At 40.7% G+C, this 22,783-nt stretch overlaps 1 protein-coding gene and 1 pseudogene across 2 annotated transcripts in view; both read right to left on the bottom strand.

Annotated features, from left to right (window-relative positions):
• LHFPL3 (LHFPL tetraspan subfamily member 3) overlaps nt 1-22,783 on the bottom strand; it is a gene marked incomplete at both ends in the record, with an annotated part of 331,739 nt that overhangs the window by 283,454 nt on the left and 25,502 nt on the right. The gene's annotated exons all lie outside the window — the stretch shown is intronic.
• Nucleotides 11,684-12,081, bottom strand: LOC307107835 (trafficking protein particle complex subunit 2-like protein; annotated as a pseudogene). Its single transcript has one exon. The product of its transcript is annotated as a trafficking protein particle complex subunit 2-like protein (transcript).

The raw sequence follows: 22,783 nt of genomic DNA, 5'->3' as shown, positions 1-22,783 counted from the left end.
GCATCATGGGAGGTGGGGCCCTGGCATCAGTCGTTAGAAAGCTCCCCAAGTGATTCCAGTCTGCAGCAAGCTTGAAGACAGATCAGAATCAGCTGAAGAACTTGTCAAATGCAAACTGTTGGGCCTCACCCCCATAGTCTCAGATTCAGAAGATATGGGATAAGGGCCCGAGAATTTACATTTCTAACAAAATTCATTGGTGATGCTGATGCTGCTGGTCCAGGCAAAAACACTGAGAACTACTGCCCTAGACAATCAAGATTTCTCTCCGCATCCACGTGCCTGAATGAGTCTGAGGAGCCAAAATCTAGTCAGAGGATGAATGTATGGTAAGGTAAAGGGGATCCAAGTATCCCAGAATGGGGGCTAGGAACCCACAGTGGGAGTAGGAAACAAAACACTTTATCCACCTGACAATTTATTTCCTAAGGCTAACTCAAATAATGAGTGAGGGTGTGCTCTTTAATACTCATCTTTGGCACTTTTAATCAAATTAGTGTCTCATCATTCCAATGCATCTATTCCAGTAGGATCAATAATACTTTACCCGAGCTTTTAATGAAGGAGACTGGATTTTTTTTTTTCAAGTCAAAATCAACTTACCATTATTCATTTAGAAATGTTTTCTAGTAAATGGATGAGCAGATATTTATCAGGCAAACAATGAAAACAGGAATTACAATCTTAATTTGTCATTAGATTTTAGGTTCCATGAGAGCAGGGACCATGTCTGTTTAACTTACAACTTTATATCCAGAGCAAGTGCAGTGCCTGTTACACAGTAAACACTCAGTACCTGCATGAGGGTCAAAGGAAAGGAGGGAGGAGCATTCAGAATAGAATGCAAGGAAGGCAAAAAACAGTCAATGGGGAAAGGGGTTAAATAAACGAGGCATGTGGCCAGCCGGCCAAGAGTTTGACATGTTGAGGGTATAGTCCATAATAAAAAGATAATAGTCATGGATCTTTATGTACTGAACAGAGTAACATGGAAATATTAAAAAGAACTCTTAGGCATATATGAGGAAAATGCTAGAAGCTCAATAGTAGCAGACCTTTTAGAGTCACTGTATTTAACATCTGCTCTTACATACAGCGTTCTGTTAAACTCTCTTGTTAGTTAATTGACTTGATCTGTAAATCTTGGTCAGTACATAGAGGAGTAGCACTCATTTTAACTCATAGTCGTAACCTGAATATAGTCGTAAGTGAATGCTGGGTTTTAATCTCATCTGCATGCTTTATGATTTTTTTATTTTGTATAGTACCTTACTCTTTCCTTTGTAGTTTATCTTTTGCTACATGAATTATATTTTTTCTATACTTTTAATTCACCTGCCATACATGCCAATTTGCAGTTTCTATGCTTTTTGGAAGGTATAGTTCTATTTCTAATTCCACTTATAAATACCTCTCAGCTTTAAAGTACACATTAAGCCCATGACTAATTATCAGTAGGAGAGTGAAACAGTACTTATTAACACCCTCTCTTGAGGTTTAAAAATTAATATATTTACTATTTTTCTCCTTACTACTCCTAATACTTACTATTTAAGAAAATTATTTAGTATTTTCTACCATGTTTATAAATACTAAACTGGTGTTTATCTTCTCTCTTAAAATTTTTTTATTGCAACTACATTCTACTCAGTAAACAAATTTTCAACAGTTAAGAATTAAATCTACACAACTGATTTCAATGTTCACAATGGTTCCTTTTGAATTCTCCTTTCTTGCTCTCTGTTTTAATTCACTTCTTTCTTGGCTAGAGAATACTTGTAAGTCAACTTTTCATGATTGTATATAAATGACATATTTTCTAAGCCCTTCTAAATTTGAGAATGTCTTTCTGATTTCTTCAGGCGTATACAGCTAAGAATTTCTCAGTCACCAACATTTCTCCTAAAAATCTGTTGGCACATGGTCTTCATCTTACGGAGCTATCTATGCCTGACTTGACATTTTATTTCTTTGTAGAAAACTATTTTCCCCTTATTAAAATGCCTGCCAAAACTTTTCTTTACTCTTGAAATTCAAAAATATCACACAGATATGTTTAGATTACAACTATTTTTATTATTTTTTTTCCTGAAACATGGTAAACACTTTCAATCTGCTATTTATATCTATGAATACTCTTTGTATTCCATTTGTTTTTAAGCCCTCTGCAGAAATGCCAACTACCATGCTCTGGTAATTATTTCCCATTTTCATATCTAACATCTCTTAATTTTTATCTCTCAATATAGCTACATATATATTATTTTAAATAAAACAATAGTTCATATTTATTAAGGACTCACCATATGCCAGGCACATGGCTTATTTAAGTGAATCTTCATAAGAAAACTTTTTAAGATGGATTCTGTTATATCCCCATTTTTAAGTTGAGAAACTTGAAGCTCAAAAAGATACAATAACATGTTCAAGGTCATATAGCTGGTAAGTGATGGAGTTATAAGGGGGAAAGGATCCATCTGATCTTAGATCCTTTGCTCTTAACCACTATGCTTACTAAGAAGAATATTATATATATCATGAAACAGATAAGACTTTATGATACCAACAAATGCAAAGTAATATTTTCCCATTAAATCTATGCCAGCAACAGAATTTATGTTTCTATTCTAGTCAGAGGATTTTCATATAACTTGCCCCAAAAATACTCAACTATGGCATTTCCCATCATGATGGACAAGAGATTTGGTAAAGCCTGGGATAACAGGTTTTGAGTGATTGAGGGTTCCTGACTGTGGCTCCACCCACATCCATTGCTTCTGCTACATGGCAGAGCAGTGACTGTGCTCAGAAGCCCTTTTCCCACTATCTCTGGTTTCCCTAAGTTCAAGTTGGATAGTTTGGTGGCTTTCTGCTTTATTAGATCTTGTCCTAAAAGCATTAACTAGGATACCTACAGGAAAGTTCATTAGTCAGTGTGTCTAATATACCACTCTTCTCTTTGGATGTCCTGCTTCCTTACTGCCAGTTTGGACAATTTAAATAGTTGACTTATACAAATTTAAAAGAAAAGAAGCACTTTGTGATTTCAGAGATGGTACTAGCCTCTTAGAATAAAGGAGTGACACTCTTTTCATGTTTAAGAAAACATCAAAAATGGACAGACATACTTTAAACTCACAAGGTAAATTCCCTCGTGTCAGCAGTTTGCTCTGGTTCAAAGGGGTCTGCCCTAAGGAAGGCCCAGGAAGCATGGAGTAGTCACCAAGACTACATTGAATTCCCTGAGAGACCAATTTGGAGACCTGGCTCCATCTTGTAATGGTACCAGGGATCTGCCAATCAATCTAGATTTTCAAGCTTGCCCTAGAAGTGAACCTGGTTGGACTGAAGTTGGCAGGAAACAGCAAGGTCTGTATCTCCAGGCCATTCAGCACTATTTCTTTCAAAATTTCTGTGCTAAGTTTATAAAATTAAAGTCAGCAATCTCACCTGATCTGACTGGTTCCTGGTTTCAGAATTTAGGAGTAATACATTGAAATATGTGTTGGAAGATTTAAGAATTGAACCACAAGCATAAAAGAAAAACATTAACTGGACTCTTAGGAAAACTCCATTAAGAAAAAATGAAAAGGCAAATCACAGACTGGGAGAAAATACTCAAGGTCTACATATACATCAATGGACTGGTATGAAGGACATATGAAGAACTCTCGTATGGTAATTGCGGGGTGGGGGTGTGGAGGTGAAAGAGGGCATAGAGGGAATACATAGTGACGAAAAAAAGTAAAATAAAATAATAAATAGAAAAAAGAACTCTCACACCAAACTCTTAGACAAGATTTGAAAAGATGTTTCACTGAAGAAGATATACTGGTGGCCAATAAGCACATTAAAAGATGCAAATTTGCCCAGTCGGCATGGCTCAGTGGTTGAGTGTTGACCTATGAACCAGGAGGTCCCAGGTTCAATTCCAGTCAAAGGCACACGCCCAGGTTGTGGGCTCAATCCCCAGTAGGGGAAATGCTGGAGGCAGCTGATCAATGATTCTCATCATTGATGTTTCCATCTCTCTCTCCCTCTCCATTCCTCTTTGAAATCAATAAAAAAGATGCAAATTAATGGCAGTTACAAAATAGTGATGGGGATGTAAAGAACAGCATAAGGAATATAGTCAATAATATTGTGATAACTATGTATGGTGCCAGGTGGGTACTGGATATATTGGGGGGGATCACTTTGCTGTACACCTGGAATCAATGCAAGATAATACTGAAAATAAACTGTAATTGAAAATTTTTTGAAAAGATGCAAATTAAAACAAGATACCAACATACATCCATTAAAAGGTTATAATCAAGTCCTTTGGTTGATCTCTCCCCCTTACCCCTACCCTACCCTACCTTCCCTCTGAGGTTTGACGATCTGATCGATGCTTCTCTGTCTCTGGATCTGTTTTTGTTCATCAGTTTATGTTGTTCATTATATTCCATAAATGAGTGAGGACTTGCATGCATGCATATAAGCCTAACCAATGGACACAGACACTAGGGGGGTAAGGGCATGAGTGGGGGGGGGGATGGGGAGAGAAGGACACATATGTAATACCTTAATCAATAAAGAAAAAATAAAAAATTAATTTAAAAAAAGTTATAATCAAAGGCAATGCCAAGTGTGAAGAGAGATGTAGAGAAAGTGGGATTCTCATATATTGCTGGTAGGACTGTAAAAATAGTACAGCCATTTTAGAAAACATCTTAGCAATTTAAAAGAAGCTAAACATGCACTTAACCTATGTCCAAAAAATTCCATTCTGAGATATTTACCCAAGAAGAGTTAAAACATGTCAACACAAAGACTTGCACATGAACGCTCATAGCAGCTTAATTCATAATAGCTAAACCCTGGAAGCAACATAAATGCTCAAGTGGTAGCAAATGTAGCACACCCATACAATGGGATACTATTCAGCAATGAAAAGAAAACAATGATAAACAATAATTTTCATAAATCGGAAAAACATGTTCTGCAAAAGAGACATAAGACAACATGCTGAATCTCCCAATTCTCTGAAATTTGAGAAAATGTCAACTGATCTATAATAACAGAAAGTCATGGTTGCCTGGGTCAAGGGTGAGGGGAACTCCTGCAAAGGGGCAGGAGGAAAGCTTTGAGGGTTGCAGAAAGAGTCTATCTCAACTGTACACTTGAAATGAGTGCATTTTATTATATGAAAATTATACCCCAATAGAGCTGATATTTTTAAAAGACTAGGCTGAAAGGAAATTTCATTTGGGTAAGTTCCAAATTTTAGGGCAGTGCTGTGTCCACTTAATTTTCACAAGATGGAATTTTTACAAGAATTGAAGAAGCCATGGGCAAGTAAACTCTAGGTTTCTCAGTGAAAGGCAAGTAAAATCTTAGCTATTTTTATTGCAAAGACAAGAAAATTTAGGAAGCATTATTAGTTTTTTTTTAATATGCAGATTTGTCCTTCCCAGGGGTTATGTAACACTAAGAAGACACTGCCGACAATTTGGAGTGGGAGTGAAATGTGGAGCAGTCACTGTTTTGCCAACTGTCATAGAAAATGGGGAGGGTCAACTTATGTTAATTGACCCAGTTCTTCACGGGTGCAAGTTGATTCTTCAGAAAAGCCAATGGATGGTGTTAAGTATTACAAGCAATGAGGTTTCTGTCATTACTTTAAAAATTGATTCCAAAGAATAAAAAATAAAATACCCCGATGAAGAGATGGTTTCCCAAACATTCAATTTGAAATGCTCCTTTCCTTAAACTCTTCCTTTTCCTCCTACCTATGCATCCCTTTGTGAGACATCAAGATGTGATATCATTCCTTTTCCTATAAAGAATGGAGAGATATGTCTTCCTCCACAGATAAGCAGGGAAATAATACATTTTCATAACTAAGTGTGTTTTGCAAGAGATAATCAGCATCTTACAGCACCCCATGATCCCTCTCAGTCATCTTCCTAGGGATGGTTTAAACCAGGCACCTGAGAGGATGCTAGTGAGTCAGCAAATTTTTGCCTTTTGCCCTGATTAAACAAGGCATGGAACTTTACAAGAAGTCACAATTAATTCAGTATTCTGCCACTCACAAGAGTTTGGAATATTTTCAACCTTCCTGCAGTCTCAACAAAGTTAGTTGGGAACTGAAAACCATCCAGATAGTTGGGGAAATGTAGCCAATTTGTGATTTTGTGTTTTTGACCTCACCAACAAAACATCCAACAAGAAAATTAAGCTTTATATTATATCATATATCAAGATTTTAAAGTCATAACATGGGTATACTGCATACCAACAACAATGCTTTGCAGGATTCCTAGAACTTTCAAGAAAAAATCTATATATTCTGAATTGTAGATGTATAAATATTATCGGTGAAATGACTAAAATAACATAATTCACCATATATTCTAGCAATTAGGAGGATTGTAGCCACGGCTCCCCTGTCAGCCCAGAGTAATAGAGATTGGCCTGCAGACACTTGGCCAACTTTACTCCCTTCTTGATGTCCACCCAAGGAGTATGTTTTGACAAAAACTTTCATAGATCAAAAATTCATTCTCAAAAAGCAACTTTTCACAACCTCCAGCCAGTTTAGCCTCATCTCATCATCATGACAACCTACATTCCAAGACAAGTAGCAGGGATATTACCAAGAGAATCAAAAGAAGAAAACTTCCAGTGTTATCCTTGCCCCTACTGGAAAGATGGCTGACTTCAGAGACCTCATCTAGCATCTCCCTTCCTGTGGGCTCTGGGCATTTGATGATATACTAAAAAGTTCTACATGAAAACTTCCTTACACTTTATTCATTCAAATTATTTACCTGAAAATATTTACTTTTACTTGTGTATAGTCACACTAAAATGTAAACTTAATGAGAACAGGGTTTTGATCTTGTTGAACACCTCCCATACCACACCCCCCTCCCCAGAACCTAAGACAGAGGCTGACACATACATATGTCAATAAACTATGTATTGAATGATTGGACTAATCAATGAATACTTGATGTTGTGCTGTCCTGACATCCTGCCACCAATAAATAGTATTCTTTGTGTCCTTTCCCACATCCAAAATCATGAATCCTACATATTAACCAGTAGTTCCCAAACTTTAACCTGCATAAGGATCACCCAATGTGCTGTAAAGATGCAGATTCCTAGGTCAAGCCCTATAGATTCAGATTCAGTAGTGTAGGGATAGCACCCAAGAATCTGCATTTTTAGCTAGTATTCCAGATGATGCTGGAGCCCTTTGGGGAACAGTGAGCTAGGGGGTAAATGATGGAAACAGTTTAATATGGAAAATGAGTGCAGATAGCTACGATAATGGTAAGAGAATGCCAGATGCTAGAGAACTGTAATAATACAGTCCCTGGAAAATAAAGTGGCATAGAGGTTGGCCCCCAGAGACCCATTATTGAAGTGGATGATGCAGAATAGTGTCTATGAGGTTTCCTTTGCACCCATTGTTTCCACCAAATTTATTTTTCTGGAATCAAATCTTGCAAATCTAAATGTCAAAATTTCATTCTTCTGTGAACTCTTGGCCAATAAGAAATTTAACCATGTGTAATTTTGAATCATGTTAGTTTTTTGTTACTTTGATTACTTTTCATCAAGTCCAATTTTTCCCAGGCCAAGTTTTACAAATTTCAATTTTCCCAAACAGATTTGGTTTTGCAACTGGTTTGCCAAACATATCAAATTTTACCTGCGCAGTGTTTATCATCTTCATTTTTACTTTGCATTATTATTTGTATAGATGAAATTCATTATGAGCTGAATTTAAAATAAACTAATAATCTCTATTTATTGTTTGAAGCAAATAGCATTATTAAGGCAAAGAAATATTATCTGAATGACAGGTGGAGTCAAAACATTCTGCTCTCAATTCTACTAGTTCGTTGAAGATGCAAAAAAAAAAAAAAAAAAACCACACACACACACACAACAATTTCCTGATTACCATGTGCTTAGCACTGTGCTAGGACTTAATGACACAAAAAACACACAAAGTCTGTACTATGCAGATCACAGTCAGGTGAAGGAACCCATACTTCCAGTGGGCTCCAAAATTATTTGCAATAACAGTAGTCCCTTTGACACCCTTCACATGTTACCAAAACCATCCATTAGATCAAGGCAGGGCTCTCTCTGTGTGTGTTTCCAACACCACAGGAAGACCCACATAGTACTTCCTGTGCTGCATCTTAATTTCCACTTTTCATATGTGTCTTCTACCCTCCATCCCCAGTCTGCAAAGAAACTTTAACATCCATTCATAGATAAGAGTTATCCTCCAAAGCAACAAATATTCAAGACATGTTTCTTTCCAGGTTGGGAGTTGAAAGGTAGGCAGGATATAACACACCATCAATAAATAGAAAGCAAAAATAATTTCAGAAATATTAAAAACATATATAATACTTTTGAATCAAGTGTTTCCTAGTTTCATCCAACTAAAAATTCATTTAATTTATTTCACAATTTTTTCTGAATTGTGACAGCTGCTGTGCAAAAAGTAAAGAACGACTTTTTTCCTGTTATTTCCAAGTAAAATTCAATCACCCATTGTCTTGAAAATTTTGCTTAAATAAAAATATACCAAATGGATACACTATTCCATTAGATATTTGGGGAAAAGGGCTAGTAGTCAAGTAAGTAGAACATGTTGGGTTAACAAAGTTCACCAGCATTATTTATTGTGGGACTTCTTGGAACCTATACTATGTTCACGTGCTTTATGAATCTTTAGTAGAGACCTAGAGTATGCAGCATTTCAAAAACTTATTTGCCTATGGAACTGCTTTTTTTTTTTTTAAATATCTCTTGGGAAAACTTTGGGAAATTCATGTTTAAGCCATAGACATTTTCCTTTACTTAGAAGTATGGTCAATGACAGGCAACGAGTTTTTATTTTGATTAATTTGTTATTCCACCATTCACTGGATGATGTATAATAAAATCACAACCAGCTGATCCTAAATATAGAATTCGAACAGAATCCTGAGAACATTAAAGTCACAGATGAATCAAGAATTATACTAATACCAAGATGTAAGTACCAGATTTACTGCCCCCGTTGGTCCCACATCAACATCATATATTCAGAACTGCAACCCTGAATTTCAGTCTCACAGGCTCCCTGACCAGAAATGACAAGAGCCTAACAGTCAACGTATATGTAAGAAAGTAGCTTCCTCACCAGCACGCAGGCTGTTAGAGGCTGGATTATGTTGTGGGTGGACATGTACCTCCGGCTACAAGACTGAAGTCATGTTTAGATCATGACAACTGTAGCTGAATTCAGACTGTCTTTAATGGCTGCTTGGAATAGCAGCAAATTATCAACAATGAGGCAACAGTTCCTAAAGGGCTAGTAGATTATTCTTAAATGGACTGTAACTTTCACCGAAAAGAAAAACAGATTAGCCAGCCATTAACAATCCACCCACCTAAAAATTTTATCCTCTCTGAAGTTCTCAATGTGAAGTGAGATCATTTGGGTCCAGACTTTTGGTCTGCATAAATCTGTCATGGGAAATATATATATCCTACATGCATATTCATACAATGGGGGAACACTCATATGTTATGTATGTTATGTGCATATCCCAGACAGTTCACACTTGTTGTTGTTGTTATTATTGTTGCAACACTATTTGTTTACTTATATATATTTTTTGCCTCAACAAGGGTTTATTTTATTTTATTTTTTTATGTAAAAAATTGCTGAATGCAAGTAGCCCAGAGCTGGTATGTCCAGCAAAGACCTACGCTCCTGCTAGGTTTTTGCTCCCTGTCCTTAGGGGATGAGCTCCAGCCATCGCATTCAAGTTTTAGACAGGAAGAAGGGAGAAGATGACTAAGGACTCCATCTGTCACGTGAACCCCCTTTTAAAGTATCTTTCCTTAAAGTCTCTCCTAACATCGTTCATTTACATGCCATAAAAACTACCTATGAAAGGTAGGAAATATCTTTTGTCTAGGCAATTGTCCTCAATAGCACTGGGGAAGTGAGTAAGGAAGCAAGGAAGAATGGATACTGGGTCGGCAACTTGCAATCCCTACCAGGGCCACTACTCAGGCAGGAGAGATCACTATCAAAACATCAACCATGGCCCTAACCAGTTTGGCTCAGTGGATAGAGCGTCGGCCTGTGGAATGAAAGGTCCCAGGTTTGATTCCGGTCAAGGGCATGTACCTTGGTTGCAGGCACATCCCCAGCAGGAGGCAGCTGATCGATGTTTCTCTCTCATTGATGTTTCTGACTCTCTATCCCTCTCCCTTCCTCTCTGTAAAAAAAATAATCAATAAAATATATTTTTTTAAAAACAACTTCAACCATGGACTGCAGGGAAGAAATCCTGTGAGAGGGGCCAACAGTCCACTGGCATTGCAACCAACGCCTGCTTGGTACTTCTCAACCCTACTCTCGGTTTCCACTCCCACCTGCGGTGAGGCGGGAGAGGGGGACTGGGACATGTTTTTAATACACATTCCTAGCTGTGGTTGTTTTTATTTCTGTAATTTAAAAAAGCAATCCTGTGCTTGTTAGAAGGGAAGGAAATCCAAAAGGGTGCAGAGAAAAGTTCATCTCCCAGTTCCAGCCCGAGGCTCACCAATGTTACAGCCCATTCTCCCAGGGATCTGAGCCACCTTCCTCCTGGTCAGAGACCCTCTCCCCAGTGACTGAGGGTGGGAGGGAGGGACTCAGTGACTGTCTTGGGGGTGCTGACTCAAGGAAGCTAGCCAACAGCTGTGTGTGCTGAATACAACTTGGAGCAGATTGTGCGGGTGGGGCTCAGACTCAGCAGGTCCCTGTCGCCTCTCCTACTTCACAGGACACAAAAATGGCAAAGAACCTGGGCTGCCTGACCCCAGAAGGGGCTGACACGTCAGCCACAGTCAACTATTAGGACTGTCCTCTGGACTTGGCTGAGCAAGCCTCTGGGGACACAGAATGTAGACATCTAATTACATCAGCTCCTCCTCAAATGTAAGCGCCCCCGCAGGCAGTTTGCCCTCAAGCCTGGGCACAGCAGGGGACTCAGAGCCTAACCCCATCCAGCCCTCAAGCCACTAGAAACACTGTGCACTACAGATGGAAGAGGCTCGTTCGTGCTCAGAAAGCAACAGCCACAGGTGAGATGCTGCAGTTACACGATGTGGCCTAGATCTCACAACAGCTGCCTCCCAAGGTTGGGCCAAGTCCAGACATCAGGCTGGTGCAAGACCAGAAAGAGCACTTCTCCCTGTGAAGGAAGTTCTAAATCCAGCTTTGGAGGCCTTATACAGCACCCCACCTGGTCAGCCACTGGAGGGTGCCACAAGAGCAGCCGGTGGGACAGAGAGGCTGCCCCATGGCTAACGCCTCTCCAGGGCTCCAAGCTCTGTGGGCTCCTACCAACCAGCTCCCACTGCCCCTTCATGCCTGTGGGGACAACGGCTCCCTGTTATCTTGTCCCTGACCTCTGTCTGCCCCATCCCTGAGAAGTTCTGCATTAAACTCTCTCTAGTTAAACCCTCAGCAGAAGGAAAACACCAAATCTGATGTCACAAGTCCTTTAGTTGACATGCACCCCACCTGCCTTGCCCCCATGGGGGGTAAATGATAATAAATACACATCTACACAATACAGTTATGTACAAAACACTTCTCTTCAATCAACAGGCAGCAAGCTTCTCACTCAACAGACCTGTATCATCATAGATGTCACCATGCTATTGAAGGCCCTGGACTGAATGCGGTCCCCTGAGTTATAGAAGGGGTTACACATCACATCTGTGTAGGAGTTGTGCAGCTTCCAGAACATACTGCGAATCTCATCAGGAAGCGCTGTGTTGGAAGAATCCACCACCAACACAAACTTCACCTTGGAGTTGGCCACGTAGCCATATACCTTGTAGTCCTCTGTGGGGTGCAGCAGGCCCAGGTAAAGCTCCCTCTGGTCCACCAGGGCCTTCCCCATTGCAGATAACTTCTCACCCACCACGTCCAGGGACGTGTGCACCATGTAGTAGAACTTCAGCTCATTCTCCGTGGGGACACTCCTTGGCGATCACCGCTACGCACACCGCCATCTAGGGAGGCCCCTTATATATTCTTATAAGTATCCCAAATTTCTACTTTCAAATTCTAAGCATAAGAGCACCATACAGCCTACTGTGGATTATGTATCCATGTTGTGTAACATCCACATTGTGACTTATTGGATAAAAAGAAAATTATCTAATTTCTCAGTCGGAGAAAGTCATGGTAATAACACCACTCCAGAATTTGCAAGTTAATCAATGAACAAGTCCAAAGTGAAAACAGTGAACTACATTCTGAAACTTGGAGAACTAGAAAGCAATTAAAAAAATATGAAAGACATAATCATCTAGAAAACACAGACTCAAATGAATTATACCCTTGGCCTAAGAGAGAACCATTTCCAAATGATACTTCTCTGATGCCAAATGCCCCTGTGGGTAACACCAGGGGAGAAAAGCCATATGCCCTTATTATTTTAATGTGGGAAGTGTAAAGTTGAAAGTGGGATACAGTTACGAAAAACAAAAAAAAGGAATAAACCAGGTGGATTTGCTTCTTTCGAAGACTGGAGCCAAAGCTCACTCTGTCTGAGATTTCTCTAAGTAGGATCCAGAACTCTACAATTATCTTACGCTTTCAAGAATTCAACAGAAATATAGTAGCTTTTCTTTCCAACAAATAAGGCCATAGGACCACAGAAGATTCAAAAGTTTACAAAATGAAGGAGTATTGTGTGCTACCATATGTTTTATTACAACATGTAGTGGGATCAGAGAGGCAGACCAATCTAGCAATTAAGAAGATGGGCTCTGCGGCCAGACATGGGAGTTCAGATCCCAGCTTTGTTATTTATCAGCTTGACTATCTTAGGGAATTTTGTGTAACTTATCTATGCTTCAGTTTCCTCATCTGTAAAATGGGAATAATGCTGCTTACCCATGCTAGTTATTAAACTACTAGAGGCCCGGTGCACGAATTCGTGCATAGGTGGAGTCCCTCGATGTGGCCTGCGGGCATTGGGCCGAAACCGCTGTCCAACGCCAACTGCCACTCCTGCCTGCCGCTCCCGCTCATCCCAGCACCCCTGCGCCTGCCACGGGTTTGTGCCCAGTCAGTCCTGATCAGGAAAGGCTTGTGCCTCCACAGTGGCGCTCGCCAGCTGTGAGCCCTGCATCTGGCATCCGTCCCGAGGGGGTTGGAGGGGGGCCAGGACGCAATTGGCCCTCCAGGTGGGCAGTGGGATGCCCTTGCTGGCCTGGGATCCATCCTGCTGACATTTGCACCAGTTGTCAGGAGCCACCTGGCAGCTGCTTTTATATCGTTTCTTCCTTGCGGAGCATCTAGGGATGGAAGCGGCCTCAGTGCCCAAGGCCAACTTCCAGGATGCCGGCACCGCTGTCGGGATCATGCCAGTGGCAAGGTCCATCAGTGCCTGGCCTGTTCTCCGGAGATTGGACCTGCAGGACTACTGAGGGGGTAAGTGGCTGCTGCCAGGCTGGTGGGCCACCAGGACAGGTGGGTCAGCTGAGTGGCACTCCTGGTGTGGGAGTGCACTGATCACAAGGGGGCAACTCCTGCATTGAGCATCTGCTCCCTGGTGGTCAGTGCACCTCATAGTGACCAGTCAACGGTTGACTGGTCATTTGGTCGTTCGGTCGCTTAGGTTTTTATATATATAGATTGTCTATCAACCTCAAAACCACACTTCTGTACTCTATTCTTTGATGTCGAGGCTGGGACTCAGATTTTAGCTTAGCAAGAAGCTGCTGAACCTTGCCCAAGGCAAGAGGCTTGCAGACACCCTGCTTGCAGTCTGTTCTTTCCGTTCACCAGCATGTCCTGACTCTCACTTTATTTCTTCGTTGCTGCTTCTACCAAGGCCCCATCCCCCACCTCCTCTCCCCACTCCCAGCTTCAGCATCCTGTCCACTCCCCAGACATGGTGTGAGTGTGCACATGTGTGTATGTGTGCATGTGTGCATTGTTTTGTTTTGCTTTTCTTTGCATAGCATTTCCACAGACCAACAGTTCTATGGTTCCCATGACAATACCTCACACCTTTAAAAGGAGCTGGACAGAGGTTATAACCAAAGGAAAATGTTATTCAAATCCAAATTGTCCTGCTGAGGAAAATAAAGTGCAGGATCCACAGCAAAGATTACCTGGTGAAACCTAATTCAACCTCCTGAATTCCAGGTTGCACCTAAATCACACACACCCCCCATTAATGAGCTGACAGCTTCATTCCACACTGCTCTCTACTGATAAACAACCTCACAAGAGTACTAGATGCCCAATGAAAGGGAAGCTGGGTTCATAGGCAAGAAACAATAGCCAAAGAATAACAATGACAGATTCTCAGTGCTTCTGGGCAAAAGCTTAAAGTTCAGAAGTACAAGAAGAAATTAAGCCTGGGGTATATATCGACTTCTAGTTAAAGGACCATTACATACATGCAATTTTCATCCTGTGTCTTTAGATAAAATAATAATAAAATTACTGTGAGATACTCCCCGTTCCTTAAGTTCCAGTAATCCCTCAGCAACAACCCCTTTTATCTGCAAGTCACACATAATTTTATTTACCTGGGTAGCCCAAAACAATACAAATAAACCAAAATACACACACTTTTCTTTTCTAATACTGCATGAATAGATCTAAAATTTCCAAGTTGGAAAACACACATACATTATACTGATGTTTCCAAATCCACTCATTTTAGCTTCGGTCATCAATAAGACTGCAATCTCCCTCTTCTGCCTGCTTAAAATCTGATCATTTGTGTCCCAAAGCCATGAACAGCCCATTTTATCTGACCCAATATTAGTACCGGATAGGAGTCAAAACTGAATCCCATCTTAAGACACAGAAGCTTAAGTGTAACAACATACTAATTCTCTAATTTAAAAATAGGAGAAAAAGAAAGATGTGCACTCAGGGTACAAGTTCAACACAAAGCATCTAATTCCTAAGCTGTAAATAAAAGGATTGCTCTGACATTTATAGCCCATAAGATAAGCCCCTCAGAACTCAACACCAAAATAGTTCTAATAATCAAATGCATTATTTATATGCACTAAAAGCAGAAACTTTATAAAATCTCTCAAAAATAAGAACGTCTCTCTGGTATTTTAGTTTGATCATGAGAACCCAGCTAAATCACCCCAATATAATTAATCCACAAACTCCATAGCAAAATTAAACCACTTCTCAGATAAAGTTTAATAGCAGAATAATGGAGCAAGAGGGCCCCATGCAGTCCAGACTTCATTACATTCAGAAAACATGCTCAGGACACTCATAATTAAGCTATAAAGTACTGTCATAAATATGTAATTAACAACCATCCACACTTAGCAAAATAAATGGAAAGAAAACCCCTATATTCGGCAGTGCTGGCTGTTTGATTTATTTGTTTTCTCTTTGCTGGCTATTTTACAAAATTCAGTAATCTGCAAATGGGCTCACCCATCTCTAATACAAATTAGCTGGGTTCTCATTTCTGTTTCATTTTCTCTGTATTACATTTACTGGATTTCTAGGAATGACTCTATATCAAGAATGTGGCCAAAACCATGACCATAAAATGTATTCATACAGGCCAGCAAAAGGAGATAATTTTATATTAAAATGATGATAGCAGAAACCCTTCCTATGGAAGTAGGAGGCACAGCTGGTATAGTTAGGGAAATTACCCCTTATTTGTGAAGCCAGTTGTGAAGAGAGCAAAGGAAAGCCCTCAATGGGGTGCTTGGCAAGATAAACTAGGTCACCTCCTCTGAATGTGACGAGAGCTGTACATGCCAACCTGGTCTACGGCCCAGTCACTGTAGAACTTTTTCCCGACTGCATCTTTTGCCATCATCCTGGATAACATTCAGCTGAATTTACTCCTATAAAGATTCATTGAGCATCTCTATGTGTCCAACAGCATACTAAGCGCTAGGATATCAAAGAAGACCTTTAGCCCTGGCTCATTAGACTTAAGTCTAGCATCTGTCCCCCTCTTCTACAGCCTTCTAAAAAAGATAATGCAATTCCTACTCCATTTCAACCACTCACAGGTGTTAGTACATCTTTTCTGAGTATTGTTTTACCTCCTGCATGTCCAAAACTTCCTTTCTTCCCATGCTAGTCTGCTTTGCACTGCTCTACTCCAGTCTTCAGTGGAAAGGGAAAGTGTGGCCCAGCCAGTGTGGCTCAGTGGTTGAGCATCGACCTATGAACCAGGGGTCATGGTTCGATTCCCATCAGGGCACATGACAGGGTTGTGGGCTCAATCCCCAGTGGGGGGCGTACAGGAGGCAGCCAGTCAATGATTCTCTCTCATCATTGATGTTTCTCTCTCTCTCTCCCTCTCCGTCTCTGAAATCAAATATATTTTTTTAAAAGGGGGGGGGGAGGGGAAAGTGTGCTCTCAAAACCAGAGGGAAGCTGACTTATATAGACAGAAGTCCCCACCCCCAGTCCCCGATTGGTTCATCCTCATGCAAATGAGGACTCCAAATCCTCACATTTTGATTGGTCTAAAAGTCTCTGTTCTGATTGGTCAGAATGGAGTTGCTTTGATTGATTCAGTGAAGAAGCTAATGGGATATATGCACACAGCTCAGTCCTATTGGTTGAAATCGGATTCCAGGAACTTCTTTATAAGAGCTGGCTCACATGGCAGAAACACAGTGCAGGCAGGTAGTTCAGTGCAGAAGCAAGTATTTCACTTCAGGCTTCTCCCTGAAGTGCAGTTTTCATGTGAATTCCATGTGTAGAAATGGCTGCTAGGATTTGTTTTTATTGTTGTTTTTATTTGTTTATATTTTTGTGTTGTTATTAATCCTCATCAGAGTTGGGGGGTGGTGGAGACATTGATGTGAGACACATCAATTGGTTGCCCCACACACACACCTGTGCCCCAGCCGAGAATCAATCCCAGGACCCTTTAGTATGCAGCTGATCCTCTAACCACTGAGTAACATTGGCCAGGACTAGCCCAGGTAGCCACTGGGAGCCCTTTTTAGTGGTTGCCTTCTTTCTCAGGGTTCACACTACAGTACCCAGCTTAGGAGGAACTCATTCCCATGGTAAATGCCAGGGTGGCACTTCCATGACCCTGAGAGTGAGTGCCAGTGGTGCCTCAATTACCTCATCCTAGAGCCAGCACTGCCAGATAGTATTGCCCCAGCAGCCTTGATCCCCAAGTGCAGATGGTATCAACATGAAACCACCCTGCCAGCCGCATGGACATGTAATGAAAGAACTAAGTTGTGGTTAAATCACTGCGGTTCTAGGAGTTATTTGTTACTGCAGCAATAACCTCCTGACATACAGCCATCCTCCCAACATTACAAATTAGAAACAACTTAAATTTTAATTCTCACATTTTGATTGGTCCAAACGTCACTGTCCTGATTGGTCAGAATGGAGCTGCTTTGGTGGGTGAAAAAGCTAATAGGGATAGAGTAGGCAGCTCTGATTGAATGTGGAAAGCTTCCGTCCTATTAGGAGGCAATTACATTCCTTTATAGTACAGAGGAAAGAGCATGAGCTTTCCTTCTGCTAGACAGACCTGGATCTGTATTCTAGCCCTAACACTTACTAAGTGACTTGATGTAATCTATACTAACTCCTCAGTTATCATTGTTAAATATTATTAAATACTAGAAGACCAGCGCGTGAAATCACGCAGCCCCGCCCACCCATGCAGCCTCACCATGCTTGCAGCCCCGCCCACCCGTGCCGGTCTTTGATCGTTATGGCATTAGGACCATGGGCTTTTTATATATATAGCTATCCTTCCACACTTTTTTCAGAAGTAAACAAAACTACTTAGGCAAAGCTCCTGGCACAATATTTGACCACAAAGCCTGGCAATGGGTCATTTTTATCATTTAATGAGTTCACTAATTTAACCTCCTTTGGAAGGACAATCTGAGGCTTAATTTTACACAGTGCCTCAGAGGGTTCCCAGCAGAGGGAGCCCAGTTGTCCACAGGTTACCCATCCCAGAAATACATCCACCATTGGCTTTTCTTCTTCATTTTCCTACTCTCCCTGCTTCCTCACTTTTATTTTTCAGAAGCATCTGCCCAAAGTCATCTATTTTAAAAATCAAGACATTTATATATCTTGAAATCACAATGGTCTCTCTCACTACTCCAAGATTTTCACACTACTTGGGCCCCATTACAAACATGCATTTAATCATCAAGTCTAAATTGTTTTAGTAGAAACCTATTTTGCGAGTCAGAAATGAAGATCATTACCTACAGGCCCTCTGTGTGTTATCAATAATGTCTTACACTTTTGTGGCATCTTTCCTTGAGAAGCACAAAATGCTGCCTACACGTTATCTCATTAATTCTCATGGCAGCCCAGGAGGTAGCATAAGGCCATGGGCTGTTATTACCCATCTCACCCTTTCCCCTTTGTGTTCATTCTCAAATGGAAAAGTTCAAAAGCAATTTAAAAATTAAAGCCGCTTTACCAAAATCAATCATGAGAGATTTTCCAGATGCTATTTAGAATGTACCTTAAGAATGTACAACAGTTATTCCAGGCCCTTCATGACAACACAGATTAAAGTAACAACAAAAATCAATAGAAATCTATAAATGAAATCAATATGTTCTGCAAGAAGGCTCCTGAAACAATGGAAACAAAGCTACTCTCTTTTTCTACCAGCCTTAAAAGAGAATGACACTATCATAGCTTAGAGGAGAGGTTGGCAATCGTTTTCTGCAAAGAATCAGACAGAAAATATTTGAGACATTGTGGGCCATATGGTGACTTTTGCAACTACACAACTCTGCTCTTGTAGCACAAAAGCAGCCACAAATAATACATAAATGAACCAGCGTGAGTGGGTTTCCATAAAACTTTATTTATGGGCATTGCCATTGAATTTCATATTATTTTCAGATGTCATGAAATATTCTTTTGTTTTTATCACCACTAAAAAAAAAATGTAAAAATCATTCTTAGATCAGTTTTTGTGCAAAAGGCAAGAGGTATTTGGCCAGCAGGCTATAGTTACCCCATCATTAGCTTAGAGGCCAAAATGGGGATTTTTGAATCTTCAAAGCGTATGGACTTCCACATTTTCACTCTCTGAAGTCTTTCTGCAAATTATTTCTTTGTGTACATCTCGGGCAAAAATGTATGTAAATGTATAAACATACACACAAATGAAAGCACTTAATTAAAAAAAAATCCACTGTGGAAATCAACCTTCCCTATAGCTGAAAACACAATGAATAGAAAGACTGGATTTTATCAGCAAGTCTGTCACTGCATTTATATTTCAGGGCCAGCTGATCCATCCTCAGCAAACACAGAAATAAGGGGCTCATCTTCAAGTCCAGTTAGCTCATCCCTGGTCTCCCTCTGCCCCTCCCATTCTCCGAGATATTCCTGGATACCTTCACCTGATTAATTCAATAAACACTCATTAAGATCTTACTCTACGCCAGGCCCTGTGCCAGGTATCATAAAGTATGACAAGTGTGACTACAGACATATGGGCCGTGTACATGAGCACAGAGAAGGCCTGGTGAACTGTCGAACAGGATACTTGGAGGCAGGCTCCAAAGCAGGGGCTGTGCTTAAACTGTGTTTTCTAAGAGAACAAAAATGCTGTAAGTGAATTTCTTGCCATTATCCAGGTTTTCTTATCTGGAAACTTCTCTGGGTCACCCAGTGGTCTTTAAAACTGTAGGTGTCCTACGCCCCATTTTCTGGTGACCAGCTGCTATGGTCTAAATGTTAATGTTCCCTCAAACTTCATATATTGAAATTCTAAACCCAAGGTGATGGTAATTGAAGGTGAGGCCTCCGGGAGGTACTCATATCATGAGATTGGAGCCCTCAGGGATGGGATTAGTGCACTGAAAAAAAAAAAAATATCCCAAGACCTTCCTAGTGCCTTCCACCACATAAGGACACAAGGAAAAGTCTGTGACCCTGCAGAGAGCCCTCACCCAACCATGCTGGCACCCCAACCTCACACTTCTAGCCTCTAGAATTGTGAGCAATAAACGTCTGTTGTTTACAAGCCACCCAGTCTGTGTTTATAAATACCCAGTCTGTGGCATTTTGTTACAGCAGCTCAAACAGACTCAGATATTACTAGTAGTTCTGTGGCTAAAAATCCTAAAAACCCTTGCTAGCAAGGGGCAATGGAAAATGACAAGGTTTGAGGATCAGATTGTCCTGGTTTGAAGTCAACCCTGTCATTTACTCTCTGCATGACCTTGGGCAAGTTAGTCACCTTTCTGAAGGTCAGTTTTATGATATAACACATACCTCACAAAATTGTTTTAAAAAAATGAAATCACACCCTAGCCAGTTTGGCTCAGTGGATAGAGTGTAGACCCTTCAGATTGAAAGGTCCCAGGTTCGAATCCGGCCATGGGCACATGCCCAGGTTGCGGGCTCAATCCCCAGTAGGGGGTATGCAGGAGGTAGCCGATCGATCATTCTCTCTCATCATTGATGTTTTTCTGTCTCCCTCTCCTTTCCTCTCTGAAATCAATAAAGAAATATATTTTTAAAAAATGAAATCACATGTAAGGAGTACCCAGCACATCTTAGACATCTAACATATTACCCCACACTCATAAATAATTGCCTTTCAATAGGTGTCCCCTAGAGACCGGCAAGCCTGAAACATGGGTCCTAACAGTGGCCATTTGAACATTGTGTGAGGCCATTGGAAGATACATTTGAGCAGGAATATTCTTCCATAAACATAAAGCTGCTCTTATGTTCCCATGTGTAGGATACGGGGACGCGAATAAGTCAAAGGATGCCTTAGATGTATAAGTTGAATGATTCAATTTTGTGGAAAGAACCACATCAAATTATTCTGAGCCTTTTTAATATATGTTTACTGAGTCATTAAGGATGGGAACATTCACACCTCAAGAAATTAATTTTGTCTAAAATATGTTTTTAAAGGCTAAAATCATCTATATATGAAATCAGCACACATAATGGTTAATAGTCATTTTTAAATTTTATCTTTAATTTGTAAAAGTGCCATAAATGAAGTTCATAGGACCTCCCAAAGATTCCTTCAGTTAGCTGAAGTCCCACTTACGCCAAAATATAGGTCCTTCCTTAGTGACTTCAAATCCTTAATGTTGCTGAAATGATTTCCCAGAAGAATTATTGTCATGTGCTGTTTCCAGGTGAGAAGGAAGAAGCATGAACATAAACAGGACACTGCACACTGGCCCTCCCTGTGCAGCTGTGCACACCAGCTCTGCACGTCTGCCCCACGTAGCCACTCCCAGGGAAGGTCCGTTTCACTCCCTGGCTCCAGGGCTCTGTCAGAGCCCATTTTCTTGGTGATCCATAACTCTAGTTGGGAATTCATCTATGTCTGTCAGTAGCCACAAATTTGAAAAACATTTCTCTAAACTGTCACTGCTGTAAAAAGATCATTATGCTGACATCCACCGTAAGCCGAGCGAGAGCTCATGCGATACACAGAGGAAAGGCCCCACATATCACGGTTCCCAATAAAGAGCAAGTCTGAGCAGCATTTATGGAGAAGAAAAGAGCCATGGCAATAAAATATTCCCAGGAACCCAAGCACAACAGCCAAGCTAAATCTCAGTTTTCTTTCTGACAGGCCAGAGATTCATGACCGTCTTCCCAGCAGGCACACGGGAAACAAAAGCTCCCTGCGTTTGAAGATCTCCATCGAGGGCTCTGTGAAAGCCACCAACCCTGTATTATCTTTACTACTCAATATACTTCCAAACTGTCTAAGCAAAGCCTGCCTGTGCCCTCACATTATAAGCTGGGGATTCAGAACAATAGGTTTGAACAATGTCCATCTCAAGCGTATAAGGGCTAAGGCTGTCACTTGTCAAGGACCTGAACCCCCAAAAGTAAACACACTAAACTGGCCTTTTAAATTATACCCTACCGACCCATAATGAGAGGTGGGTTCCAATCTTGAGCCTATAGCAGTCAGCTTTGCAGAGTGCTGTTTAATGATAGTTACATTTGATTAATTTTTTATTAGAAAAAATATACATAACATAAAATGTACCATTTTAAAGTGTACAATTCAGTGGCATTAGTACATTCGCAATGTTGTGCAGCCATCACTACTGTCCAGTCCCAGAATATATACATCATCCCCAAACAGAAACCTGTACTCCGGAGGCAATCACTCCCCATTTCCCGCTGCCCCCAGCCCTTGGAAACCACAAATCTGCTTTGTGTGGATCTGTCTATTCCACATATTCATATATGTAAATAGATTCATATAACACGCAACAGCTTGTATCTTTGATTGAGTCCCCTCTGCCATTGCTGTAAGTTACCTGATCCCATTATTAATATAACCTGCCCTCACCCTAATGTCAGGTCTGGTCTATGAGAAGTGTGATGATATATTTTACATGCCACTTGACTAGGCTATGGGCCCATTATTCAGTCAAACATTAATCTAGGTGTTGCCATGCAATGTAATTAAAGCCCACAATTTGAAGGATGGCATTAAGAGCTAAACTGAGGCTTCCCTGATGATCAAGAAGATGAAATTGCACCTACGGTCAGCAGCTTCAGCTCATGCCCAAGAGTTCCAGCTTGCCCTTCCTGACAGCATGCCCCCACAGATTTCAGACTTGCCCAGCCAGTCCCCACAATTGTGTAAGGCGATTTCTTGGGAAAAAATCTCTTAATATATATCTCCTATTGGTTTTGTTTCCCCGGTTGAACCCTGACTGATACAGGCAG

This window comes from Cnephaeus nilssonii (assembly GCF_951640355.1).
Source record: "Cnephaeus nilssonii genome assembly, chromosome: 12".
Classification (NCBI taxonomy): domain Eukaryota; kingdom Metazoa; phylum Chordata; class Mammalia; order Chiroptera; family Vespertilionidae; genus Cnephaeus; species Cnephaeus nilssonii.
Note: the sequence above shows the minus strand (reverse complement) of the source record. Positions and strands in the feature narration are given on the sequence as shown.